Source organism: Nerophis lumbriciformis, linkage group LG04, assembly GCF_033978685.3.
Source record: "Nerophis lumbriciformis linkage group LG04, RoL_Nlum_v2.1, whole genome shotgun sequence".
NCBI classification, from domain to species: Eukaryota; Metazoa; Chordata; class Actinopteri; order Syngnathiformes; family Syngnathidae; genus Nerophis; species Nerophis lumbriciformis.
In genome coordinates this window covers 52021829-52035046 of record NC_084551.2, presented here as the reverse complement: position 1 = coordinate 52035046, position 13218 = coordinate 52021829, and the positions used below count along the sequence as shown (strand labels likewise).

At 40.4% G+C, this 13218-nt stretch overlaps 1 protein-coding gene across 6 annotated transcripts in view; it reads right to left on the bottom strand.

Moving 5' to 3' along the window:
• Positions 1-12921, bottom strand: part of mef2d (myocyte enhancer factor 2d) — a 318806-nt gene extending 305885 nt beyond the window's left edge. For 3 of the 6 annotated variants that reach the window (XM_061957007.2, XM_061957034.2, XM_061957026.2), the window contains exon 1: positions 12218-12921. The gene's annotated coding sequence lies outside the window, so the exon portion shown is untranslated. The remainder of the gene's footprint in view (positions 1-12217) is intronic. The other 3 variants (XM_061957018.2, XM_061957041.2, XM_061957047.2) reach the window with 2 other exon arrangements.
• Between the last annotated feature and the right edge of the window lie 297 nt (positions 12922-13218).

Here is a 13218-nt window from a genome sequence, read left to right as displayed (position 1 = left end):
AGCAAAATATAGTAAAAATGTTTAATGTTTAGTAAAAAAAAAATTTTTTTAAATTAATAAATATATTTATTTTTAGGTAAGATAAACATAATAATACAATTTATCTCTAGTCTGGATGATTTAGTTCTTGTCACCCTGTCCTCCCGTCATGAAAAAAGGCTGTCCTCACTCAGGTCCGCATGGAGCTGGAGGGGGCGTGGCTTCCAGCTCCGGCTGAAAATCGGGAGATTTTCGGGAGAATATTTGTCCCGGGAGGTTTTCGGGAGAGGCGCTGAATTTCGGGAGTCTCCCGGAAAATTCGGGAGGGTTGGCAAGTATGCCTGTGAGGACTCTTTGGGTCGACCTGGACAGGTAGAGCTCACGCGTCAAAGTCTCCCGGGTCAGTGGACTCTCTCCGGGGGGACGCCGCCAAAGCCAGCGCCTTGACAAGTCTCCCTCAGAAACAAAGAAACACCGGCCCACGTTATTGATGCCATCATTACGCGGCCGCAACCACCGGCAAAATGCTTTCCGGGTTGGCGGAGGAAATGAGAAGTTTGATGACACTCTCTCCCGGGAGAAAGGCAATTACCCGCCGTAATGAGAGCACAATTGGCGGAAATGGGCTCACCGAAGACGCGGTATTCCGCAGACGCTAAAGCTTGGAGGTCGCGAGGAAAACAAGTCATTTGGCTTTGACGTGACGAGTCTTCCTGGGGGCAGAACGAGGCGCTATTGTGCTGCCATAAATTGTTACGGTGCGGTAAAGACATGTAACGACATGCGACAATGTTGACTAGTCAAGGATCTCGAGGCGCAATTTTTCACATCATCCGAAATATTCTGGTCCAGGGTCAAACTGTGGACCTCATAAACCTAAAAACAGTCAAAAGGAGCGATGAGGTCAGGACCATGGATGGGCACTGAAACATGATTCCATAGTAGCACTGGTGCTGACGTAAACCTTAGTAACTAGTGGTGTGCGGATCGATACTGAAATATGTATGCTATGCAGTGACGTGCGGTGAGGTTGATGGCTGGTGAGGCACTGACTTCATCACAGTCAGATTTACAAACATATGAACCCTAAAGAGCATCTTATTCATCATTTGATTGGCAGCAGTTAACGGGTTATGTTTAAAAGCTCATACCAGCATTCTTCCCTGCTTGGCACTCAGCATCAAGGGTTGGAATTGGGGGTTAAATCACCAAAAATGATTCCCAGGCGCGGCGCCGCTGCTGCCCACTGCTCCCCTCACCTCCCAGGGGGTGATCAAGGGGATGGGTCAAATGCAGAGGACAAATTTCATTACACCTAGTGTGTGTGTGACAATCATTGGTACTTTAACCTAACTTTAAACATACAAACTGTAGCACACAAAAAAGCACATTTATTAAAAAAAACGTTATTATGGTCTTACCTTTACTTAGAAATTAAGTCCATGCGCCGCAACTAAAGCCCTCACTTAAACTTTCCACGTGCAAGATTGAATCTATTTAAAAAAGTGTAACCGAGGGTTTATAAATGTCGCCTATACTGTATGAAACTACAAAATAACAAACACGAAGGCTCCAGTTTACACGAGGACCACTTTATTTACCTTCTTTCAAAAACCTCCGCAACGTGACATCACTTCCGCTCTTAGCGCCTTCAAAATAAGAGCTCAAGCCATATACTGTATAACAGCGCATAACAGGAACTTAACATCACAAAGAGGAAAGCCCATTAAAATAGGTTACAAAAGTTATTTAATAAGAAGCCAAAAAGTGCAAAAACAATAATGTTTGTGTTGGAGGAGTTGTGAATTAGATACACCTGCAGTCTGCAGGTGTACCTAATGTTGTGGCCCTGCAGTCATTCACAACTCCTCCAACACCAACATTATTGTTTTTGCACTTTTTGGCTTCTTATGAAATATTTTTTTTAAATAGATTCAATCTTGCACGTGGAAAGTTTAAGTGTGGGCTTTAGTTGATATAACAATTCTACGGCGGGGGTGCAGGAGGCGAGCCTCAGCCAGTGCGTCTTTTGCAGCCGTTTTATGATCGCTCAGCACAAGAAATACTTTACACACATACAGTTGTTGACAAAATACACTGTACATTATATACCTCAGCTAACTAAACTATGGAAATGTATAATATAGTTCATATAGCAATACAGTCTCACTGCACAGCAGGCCAGCAGTTAGCCGAGTCATTGCGCAATCCATGTTGAGGCACTGAGTGACGTGCCTCAACTGGCTGCTGTTCACCGCACCGTCTCTTCTCAGTATTTGAACGGCAAATGTGAAAATTCAGCTATTTTGAATAAAAATAATCTAAAACTGGTGAAGTTAAATGGAAAATAACTTTATAGTATAATCACTGGATACATATAACAATTTAATTTTTTTTTTTTCTTTTTACATTTTTTTTCTTTCCATGATGAGGCAGGTGAGGCGGGGCCTCACCTGCCTCTAGTGACTGCACATCACTGATGCTATGATATTGTCATGATCCGTGGGCCGGATCGTGTTTTGTATAGTTATGTTCTGTTAGTTTTGGACTCCCTTAGTTCCTGTTTTGTGCACTTCTGGGTTTGTTTTGGTTACCATGGTGTGGAAGACTTGCCTTTCCGGGTTCTTCAGACCACCGATTACGGACATGACCGCCTCGTTCATCTTTCTGAGCAATGATTGTTTTTTGTGTTCATTTTCAGTCATTTCTGTCCGTCTCGCCCTCACTCTCGTTCGTGCTCGGGGTTTTCGCTCCACCATCAACAACCCCTCACCTTCCCGGCTGCTGCCCTTTAACAGAGCGACCGGTGATTAGATAAGCCAGCCCAGGTGTGCCATCTACGCACCTGTCGCTAATCTTGAAACTGGTCCTGGCACACCCCGCTTCGCTGCAGGTCCGCAGGCCACGCCCCCACACACATGGGTACTATTTGGTTTCACCTGCCTCTGATTAGTGTTTGGCACGTTCACCTGCCGCCGAGCACTAATCAGAGAGCTATTTATTCACGTTGCTCGCCACACTCGGTCTGGCGTTATTATTTCCTTTTACGCAACCTACTACGTAAATCTTGTTTATTTCCTGCCACAGCTTCGTGAGTGTTCCAGGTCCATAAATCTATGTTTCCTGCGCAGTATTTGCTTCAACTCCAAGTGCGATCAGCATGTTGTGCCTTCGCTTTGTGTTCCATTTTGTTGTACCACTTTGATTTTTGAGAATTAAAATCATGTTCTTACCTGCACGCTTTGTCCGGAATGGTCCGTCCACATTTTGGGAGAACAACCACCGCAGTAAGCTGCGCACACCACGTCGTGACAGATATCGATTCTCAAAATCAAAATATCGATACTTTTGATACTTTAGTTATTGGCGATAAACAGGGACAGAGTGTAAAAAAAGTACCGTATTTTCCAGACCTTTGGGCGTACCGGATTATAATGCGCAATGCCCATTAATGGTCTATTTTTTTATCTTTTTTCATTAAAACAATGACATTCACAATGACATTCACTTTACTTAAATCAATAACGGAGCAGCATCTTCTCATCCCGAAACAACAACAAGTGTGTCCCGTGAAAAACCGTCCAACCAGGAACTCTCTAATAACTAAAGTTCCTTGGGTGAATAATGTGAACTCACTACACCGGTATGTTTTAGCGTTTTCGTGGCGAGTTTACTGACAGATATAAGTAAGAACTTTACACTACTTTATATTAGAAATGGCAACAGTGGAGGATGAATGTCCCATAACAAGAAGATAGAGAAAAAGACAAAGCTTATAGACTACGGTAAAGGCGGAAACGCGCAATTGTTCAGGATTTATGCAGATCCCAAATACAGATCAGCAGGTACCAGAAGGTAAAAAAAGTTGCTTTTGCACAATATTGCAAAACAAAACGCCAGATAAGATGTCATACCTTATACACACACCATAATACTCGCATGTTGACGCACATCAAGCGGTGTGGCTTCATAGCTTACCAAAGTCGTACTAAAAGATTTTGCTAGATTTTTGAGTGCCGTGTGTAATGTTCTATATTTTCAATGGAACATATAAAATGTTGGTGTTGTTTACTTTGAGTCATATTGCCATCATCGTGCAGCCTACACTTAATCTTATGTTTGACTGCCATCTACTGGTCACACTTATTATTATATAATGTACCAAAATATAATAGCTTCGAGGTGGGGCAGCTCAACCAAACTTATTTCTTACATTAGGCGCACCGGGTTATAAGGCGCACTGTCGAGTTTTGAGGGGGGGGGTGGGGGGGGGGGGGAAGGATTTTAAGTGCACCTTATAGTCCGGAAAATAAGTAAACGTGTAAATGAGGCAACGTGTCAATGTTGGATGCTTTTGTTGAGTGCTATTTACATTAGGGCTGTGAATATTTGGGCACGATTCGATTCTTGGGGGTAACGATTCGATTCACAATCGATTCAAAATGTTTTAATAACATTGGGTGCCAGTTCCCTGATTTAGTACATTCCTCCATAAAATAGATAAAGCTTTGATAAATTGTTTTTTATAATTATATTTAAATTCTACCCAAACATTTAATAAAGTTAAATACAAATAAAGCAACAGGAGAAGTATCCAACACTTCTCTTTTCTAAAGTAAATGTGTACAGCAGATATGATCATCTACAAACCCCAAAACCAGTGAAGTTGTCACGTTGTGTAAATGGTAAATAAAAACAGAATACAATGATTTGCTCATCCTTTTCAACCTATATTCAATTGAATAGACTGCAAAGAAAAGATACTTAACGTTCGATCGGGAAAACTTTGTTATTTTTTGCAAATATTAGCTCAATTGGAATTTAATGCCTGCAACATGTTTCAAAAAAGCTGGCATAAGTGGCAAAAAAGACTGAGAAAGTTAAGGAATGCTCATCAAACACTTATTTGGAACATCCCACAGGTGAACAGGCTAATTGGGAACAGGTGGGTGCCATGATTGGGAATAAAAACAGCTTCCAGGAAATGCTCAGTCATTCACAAACAAGAATGGGGCGAGGGTCACCACTTTGTCAACAAATGGCGTGAGAAAATTGTCCAACAGTTTAAGAACAACATTTCTCAACCAGCTATTGCAAGGAATTTAGGGATTTCATCATCTACAGTCGGTAATATCATCAAAAGGTTCAGGTTAAGGTTCTTTTTTGCAACGTGTTGCTGCCATTAAATTCCAAGTTAATGAGTATTTGCAAAAAAAAAAAAGATGTTTCTCAGTTGGAACATTAAATATCTTGTCTTTGCAGTCAATTCAATTGAATATAAGTTGAAAAGGATTTGCAAATCAATGTATTCTGTTTTTATTTACTATTTGTGTACATCAACAATATGATTTGCCTTAGTGTTTGGATAGGACAGATCTAAAAAAATAATAATAATAATAATTTTTTGAATTATTTAATCAATTAGGAATTGTTACCCAAAAAAAATCCAGATTTATTAGAAAACTTTTTTTTTTTTTACACCCCTAATTTACATTTTCAACATAACACGCTCATGTAATTGAATTGTAAATTAGTTTTTTATGCTGATGGTAGTTCTTAATAATTCATGTATTTTAATGTTTTCTTTTTTTTCATTTTATTTTTATTGACATCCAGCATCAGACATTCCTATCAATTACATCATATTCACATACATTATATATCTGTTGTCTGCACTAAATATCAATACTCCCTGACTTTAATTTTTCTAATTAGTAATTGTACTGCTCATTATATATATATATATATACACATACATATATGTACATATACATACACATATAACATGTCATGTCATACATATACACATACATACATATATATATATATACACACATATATATATGTATATATATACACATATATATATATATATATACACACACATATATATATATATATATATATATATATATATATATATATATATATATATCCATCAATCTTCTTCCGCTTATCCGAGGTCGGGTCGCGGGGGCAGCAGCCTAAGCAGGGAAGCCCAGACTTCCTTCTCCCCAGCCACTTCGTCCAGCTCTTCCCGGGGGATCCCGAGGCGTTCCCATATATATATATATATATATATATATATATATGTTTCTTAAATCAACTAAAGTACTAAAATGTAATTGCAAATGTAAATACGGTTTCACCACTTTAGTTATAATTTTTGCTCTTAATAATTTTTTTGCTCTATGACTATAGCCCCAGTCTTCTTTTGTTTGTTTGCGATTGTCATTACTGCCACAAGTGGTGGAAAAGTGTATTACAACTGAGTACCCCTGCCCTCTAAAGCAGGGGGTTCTCAACCTTTTTGACCTTGGGGCCAAACTCTTCCAGTACAGAGGGGGTCAAATATTAATACAGAATTTTTCATTTGAATTTAATTATATATATATATATATATATATATATATATATATATATACACACAATTAGAGGGAACATTGTTTGGGGGTATCCATAATACGCCGATAGGGAGAAGTTTTTATTTACACGATGAGTCGGATGTGTCTTGACCTCCGCCGAACCCCTAGGGTTCGATCGAACTCAGGTTAAGAACCACTGAGAGAGATATATATATGTATATATATATATATATATATATATATATATATATATATATATATATATATATATATATATATATATATATATATATATATATATATATATTGAGGGTACCCCCCCTCATGAAACAGGCCTGTAGAGATGAAATAGTCTTGTGATTTTTTTTTCCCACACATACATATATTGCGCTCTACTACGGTATCGAGCACTATTTTTTGGATAACCTTATTAAGACATATACTCCGTTCCAAATTGACATTTGTTGAGCACTGTACGACGATCAGAAATGGAAAAATTCAACATAGACTACTCCACGAAGAACATTCCCATACCCGCGCAGAATGACTACAAGCTAAGGCTCATAGAAAAGACGGAACACTTCCTAAGAAGGATGCGGTGGAAAGCACATTTTTTCCTCCACCCTGAAACAAAAGGAACGCAAAAGGAAACTTACGGATTCAAATCTACCAAGAACCCACCCACAGTTGAGGAACTAAAGGATTTTGAGAACGACATGCTCAAAATGATACAATCAGTCAAATTCAAGCCAATCCGCAACCCACTCCTCACCAAGCTGAAAAATGACAAGGAGCGCATCAAGAAAGTAAACAACCTCATCATAGCTGCCGATAAAACCACAAACTTCTACAGAATGGACATACCAGAACACCACACCTTACTGGACAGAAGCATCACCAAATCATACAAAAAAGCGCAACCCAACACCTTACAGAACATCCACCTGGAAAATAAAAGGATCGCGGCTGAACTGGACATTGAGGACAGGGTGGACGCCACAGCCAACAAGGAAGCCTTCATCACATTGAAGGACCACAAACCCAACTTCGCAAATAACCCAACATGCCGACTAATAAACCCAACTAAATCTGAAATAGGAAAAATCAGCAAAATAATCCTGGACAGAGTCAACACAAAAATCAAGGACAAAACACCACTCAACCAATGGAGAAATACAGCAGCAGTAATCAAATGGTTCAACAACATCCAAGACAAACAACAGCACAACTTTATCTCCTTTGATATCGAAGAATTTTACCCTTCCATCACGCAAGACCTACTGACTCAAGCACTAGACTTCGCCTCAGACTACGACTCAATCACAGGCAACGAAAGAAACATCATCATCCACGCAAAAAACTCCATTCTCATCCACAACAGTACACCATGGCAAAAAAAGAACAATGCAACATTTGACGTCACTATGGGAAGTTTTGACGGAGCAGAAACGTGTGAACTCGTTGGGAGTTTCCTCCTCTCCCAGCTCGCTAGCCTCAATCTGAACCTTGGTATTTACCGTGATGACGGACTGGCAGTGTGTCGCGCCTCGCCAAGGAGCAGCGAGAATACCAAGAAGCGCATATGCCAAATTTTCAAAGAGAACGGCCTACGGATCACGATTGAAGCCAACAAGCAAACCGTCAACTTCCTTGACGTCACTTTCAACCTGAGAAATAACAGCTACCAACCATTCACGAAACCCAACAACACTCCAATACGTGCACCATGACAGCAACCACCCACCCACCACCACGAAAAGAATACCTACCGGAATCAATAAAAGGCTATCGATGCTGTCATCTAGCAAAGCTGAATTTGACCAAGCAACCCCCCCGTACCAAAAAGCCCTTGATGAAAGCGGATACAATTTCACCCTCACCTATGAACCCACGCCAGGAAACCAGCCAAAAAAGAACAGAAAACGAAACGACATCATCTGGTACAACCCCCCATACAGCAAAAACGTCTCAACTAACATTGGACACAAATTCCTCAATCTGATTGACAAACAATTTCCCAAAGACAACACCCTAAGAAAAGTATTCAACAAGAACAACATTAAATTGAGCTACAGCTGCATGAACAATATACGACAAATCATCTCAAACCACAACAAAACAATTGCAAATGAGCCGTCGGCCCCCAGACAGAGCGACTCCAAAGGCTGTAACTGTCGAAAGAAACCTGATTGCCCTCTCAACGGGGGGTGCTTACAAACATCAGTTGTCTACCAATCTAAGGTAATACGCAAGGACATTAACACATCCGACACATATGTAGGATTAACCGAGGGAGAATTCAAAACCAGATGGAACAATCACAAGGCTTCTTTCAGGAACAAAAACCTGCGAAATACCACAGAACTCAGCAAACACATTTGGGACCTCAAAGACAATAATGTTGAATATTCAAAAACATGGCAAATTCTTGCATCCAGCACACCTTACAATAGTGGTAATAAAAGATGCAACCTATCCTTGAAAGAGAAACTGTTTATTATTTACCGTCCAGACCCGTCATCCCTCAACAAGCGCAGCGAAATTGTCACAGCATGCCGCCATAGACGGAAACACCTCCTAGGTAACACATGAGCCAATCACCACGCCCCTAGGCCAGCCTGTACCCACCCACTCTGTGCCCTATATAAACCATGGTATGCGAATGCTCCCATTAAAATCTCCTGACGATTGAGGGTACCCCCCCTCATGAAACAGGCCTGTAGAGATGAAATAGTCTTGTGATTTTTTTTCCCACACATACATATACATATATATACATATATATATATATATATATATATATATATATATATATATATATATATATATATATATATATATATATATATATATATATATATATATATATATATTCCTTAAATCAATATATATATATATTCCTTAAATCAACTAAACTAAAAATTTAAGTGCCAATGTAAATACGGCTTCACCACTTTAGTCATAATTTTTGTGCTTAAGAATTTTTGCTCTATGACTTTAGCGCCAGTCTTCTTTTGATTGAGATTGTCATTACTGCCACAAGTGGTGGAAATGTGTATTACAACGGAGTACCCCTGCCCTCTCGGGGCCAAACTTTTCCAGTACAGAGTGGGTCAAATATTATATTATTTGAATTTAACTTTTTATATACATATATACATATATATATATATATATATATATATATATATATATATATATATTTATATATACACATAGTCAAGGTTACTGTGGTTTATCTATCTATCTATCTATCTATATATATCAGTGTTTCCCACAGGACAGGCATCTATTTGTGGTGGTGTGGTCGGGGGGTGGCGGCGGCGGCAGCGGCGATGACCAAGAAGAACGCGGAGTTGGAATATAATTACAACATTTTATGTACATATTTATATACAGATTTGAACAATTAGTGATTCACTGAAATATATTTATTAATTGTGGTTCTTACAAAAAATATATCTTATAAAATATAAAAGCTAAAATGTCTCTTAAAGCTCTGCCCCTTTAATTAGTGAATACTAAATAATTTAACTTTCTGTGGCAGAGGTGTCCTGCCACAGTCAGTCAACCTCCTCCTCCTTCTCCTGCTGCTGAACAGGTCGCACCTGTGGTCCGGACTGTAGGCCTACCTCCTCTCCAAGTCGAGCCCTTTTCGGCCGTTGAAAATATTTTTCTATACTCATCTGTGTGAAGGAGTGAACATCCAACATTAGAATTTATTACTAACGAGCAGAACCGCTCTATGTACAGTGCCGTCTAACCTTAAGCGGCAGCAGCTCAACACATGCAGGGTTCAACGTTAAGGTTTTTTTCTACTTGCCCGACTTCTCAAATCTCCTTGCCCCAATATTTTTACTTGTCCTGCCTAGGTTTTTTTCTGGCTGTGTAGTGCTCATGGCTTATATCTTACTAAAATCCTTCCCGTTGACTATTTACAACACTACACAGTATTTATTATTATTATTATGTATAATTACATTTAAATGGCATTGCATACATGTAAAATTAAATGCGATTTCACATTATTTGACCAGTAGCAGTTACACCCATCTGAACAGGTCAGCCACCTGTTTAAAGCCCGATCACAGTTGAAATCTTGAAATGAAGGGCCTTTAATGGCCAAAACATTAACCTGGACAACATTTTAACAGCTGGTTGGCTCAGATTTTATTCTTTTCATTGCATTCACATGCTGCAGTGGACAGTGGACAATTTAGCTTCAGTCCATGTGTGTTTATTGACAACAGGGTTATAACCTGGACACGTTAGCTCGTCGGTAGGGTAACACGTGACTGTTATTACGTGCGTCTGCCCCGGCCCACGAGTCAAACAGCGGCGGTGTTAATGAAGCAGCGGATTAACGTTAAATATATGACGAGCCGCGAGCGATGCAGCTATAACATATCTACCTAGAACCTATATTACCCTCGTATTTTGATCCCGTTTCGTCCGTCCGTCCGTCTCTCTTCTTCTTCTTCTTCTTCTTCTTCTGGCCCACCAGGTGAATTAAGTGCTATTGGTGGAGTTACCGCCACCTACTGCACCGGAGTTGTAACTACAAGCAACATTCACAGACAGTCCAATTGCTCTTATGAGCGGTCGAGCAAGTCAAAAGCCGAAAAATCGGACGTAATTCTTTCATGGCGGGCCGCCACAAATAAATGAATGTGTGGGAAACACTGTATATATATATATATATATATATATATATATATATATATATATATATACGTAGGAAACCTGCGAAACAGGCTTGTAGGGATGAAATAGCCTCTCTGTTTTTTCCTGACCTCACATACATCTATATATACACATAGATACATACATACACACACACAAATTATATATATATATATATATATATATATATATATATATATATATATATATATATGTACACATATGTTTATATACACATATATATATATATACATACATATAAATATACATACATACATATAAATATGCATATAAATATATATATATACACACACACACACACACATATACATTATATATATATATATATTATATATATATATATATATATATATATATATATATATATATATATATTCCTTAAATCAACTAAACTAAAATTTAAGTGCCAATGTAAATCCGGCTTCACCACTTTAGTCATCATTTTTGCGCTTAAGAATTTTTTTTGCTCTTTGACTTTAGCGCCAGTCTTCTTTTGTTTGTTTGCGATTGTCATTACTGCCACAAGTGGTGGAAAAGTGTATTACAGCCGAGTACCGCTGCGGCCCACAAAGAAACAGACATGTTTGGCGGCCCTCTAGGGGGCGCTGCCGGCCCAAACATTGGCTAAGAAACGCTGCTTTAGACCCTCTTTCTGTACTTCGGCGGTCAAAAATCATATTAGCAGAATTGTTATTCCAGCATTCTCTTCCTCCACTTGCACTTTCTGCTCTTTGAGAAAAGTGACTTTTTGTTAACGCCATGTAAACAGCGTCAAATGGCATTTTTTTCCCTCTTTAAAGACGCAACGCATGAGCATGCCCGGGTGACATGCGTGCTTAATTGAGGGTGACAGCCCCTGAATGGAGTGTTGTCCCACACGCACCACTCGCCTGCCGGCTGCAGGATTTGCTGTTTACGCGTTTGCGGGAGAGTGACGTGAGCGCACACGGGGAGAAGAGATCCCGCCAGACGGATGCCAACTTGACACAAATAAAGCCAAACTACATGAAAGGAGTCGGGGAAGAGCTGTCACGGTGTGTGTTTGTGTGCGTGACACACTCCCACGAACACATGGCGCATTCCTGAGCAGCACAATGTTGTGTTGACGCGCAGTTGTCACCAAAGTGCGCACGAAAAGCGTGAAAAAGATGAGACGAGAAATGACTTACCCGCTCAGGGTATCCGCATCCGCTGGAAGGGGGGGGGTTGCGAGCTCTGCTGCGGTCCGCTCAGAAGCCTCCAAATCTCGGCCACCAAGTAGCGGCCGTGCTCGCCGGGATGAGAACGATCCAATTCTTGTTAGTTGATGTAAAGCGAACTATTTACTTATGGCAAATGGAGCCTCCGCTGCACTGAGAGGCATCGCTGCGTGAGTGACAGCGCGTTCGACCAATGGCTGGGAGCCTTTCGAGTCCCCCGGACCAATCAAAACGTCCGTGCGCGGTCGGCGGAAGGTGAACGGGGAAGTAGGCGGGGCTTGTGAACCCGCGGTTAGCTCATATCCCTCCGCTTGCTTAGAACGCCTCTCGCCGTCCCAAGACTTTCCCCGGAAAAATGTCTTAATAACTTATGTATTCCAAAATGCCAGCTAAAAGCAGACTTAATGAAACTCCCAGCAAGACACCGAGAAGGTGCCGTGTCTAAAAACGTAGACGAGAGAGAGCGGCGTGTATTCTGACCTATTCTTTGGCAGCGACACAACTCCGTGGCACTCAAGTGTTGCCGACACGCGTGGGAATGTCGACGACGTGACGAAGCGACGCTGGCGGTGCGTCCGAGCGGCCACTTTCACTTTCGCCCAAGTGTGGCGCGGACGGCGGTTTGGACTCGGCCCTACTTTGTCCAAGCCCAGCGCGGAGGGACACCGTGTTTACAGTCGGGAGCGGAAGAGTGACGTCACAGCGGAGGGAGGGGAGCGTGCGCGCGTGACAGCGCGGCACGTGCACGTGTGAATACACAATAACAGTTTTGCTTACTTTTTTTACACTTTCACTTTTGGACACATCACATAATGTTGACTTTGTGCTTCAGTTCAAGTTTTTTTTTTCTACCTTTTTTCATAGTGACCTAATGACGTCTTCGGTTACCATCCTGATCCTGGATAGATAAATAAATAAATATATTATAGATAGATAACGATGGAAATGCAGGCTGATACTGTTTCAAATAA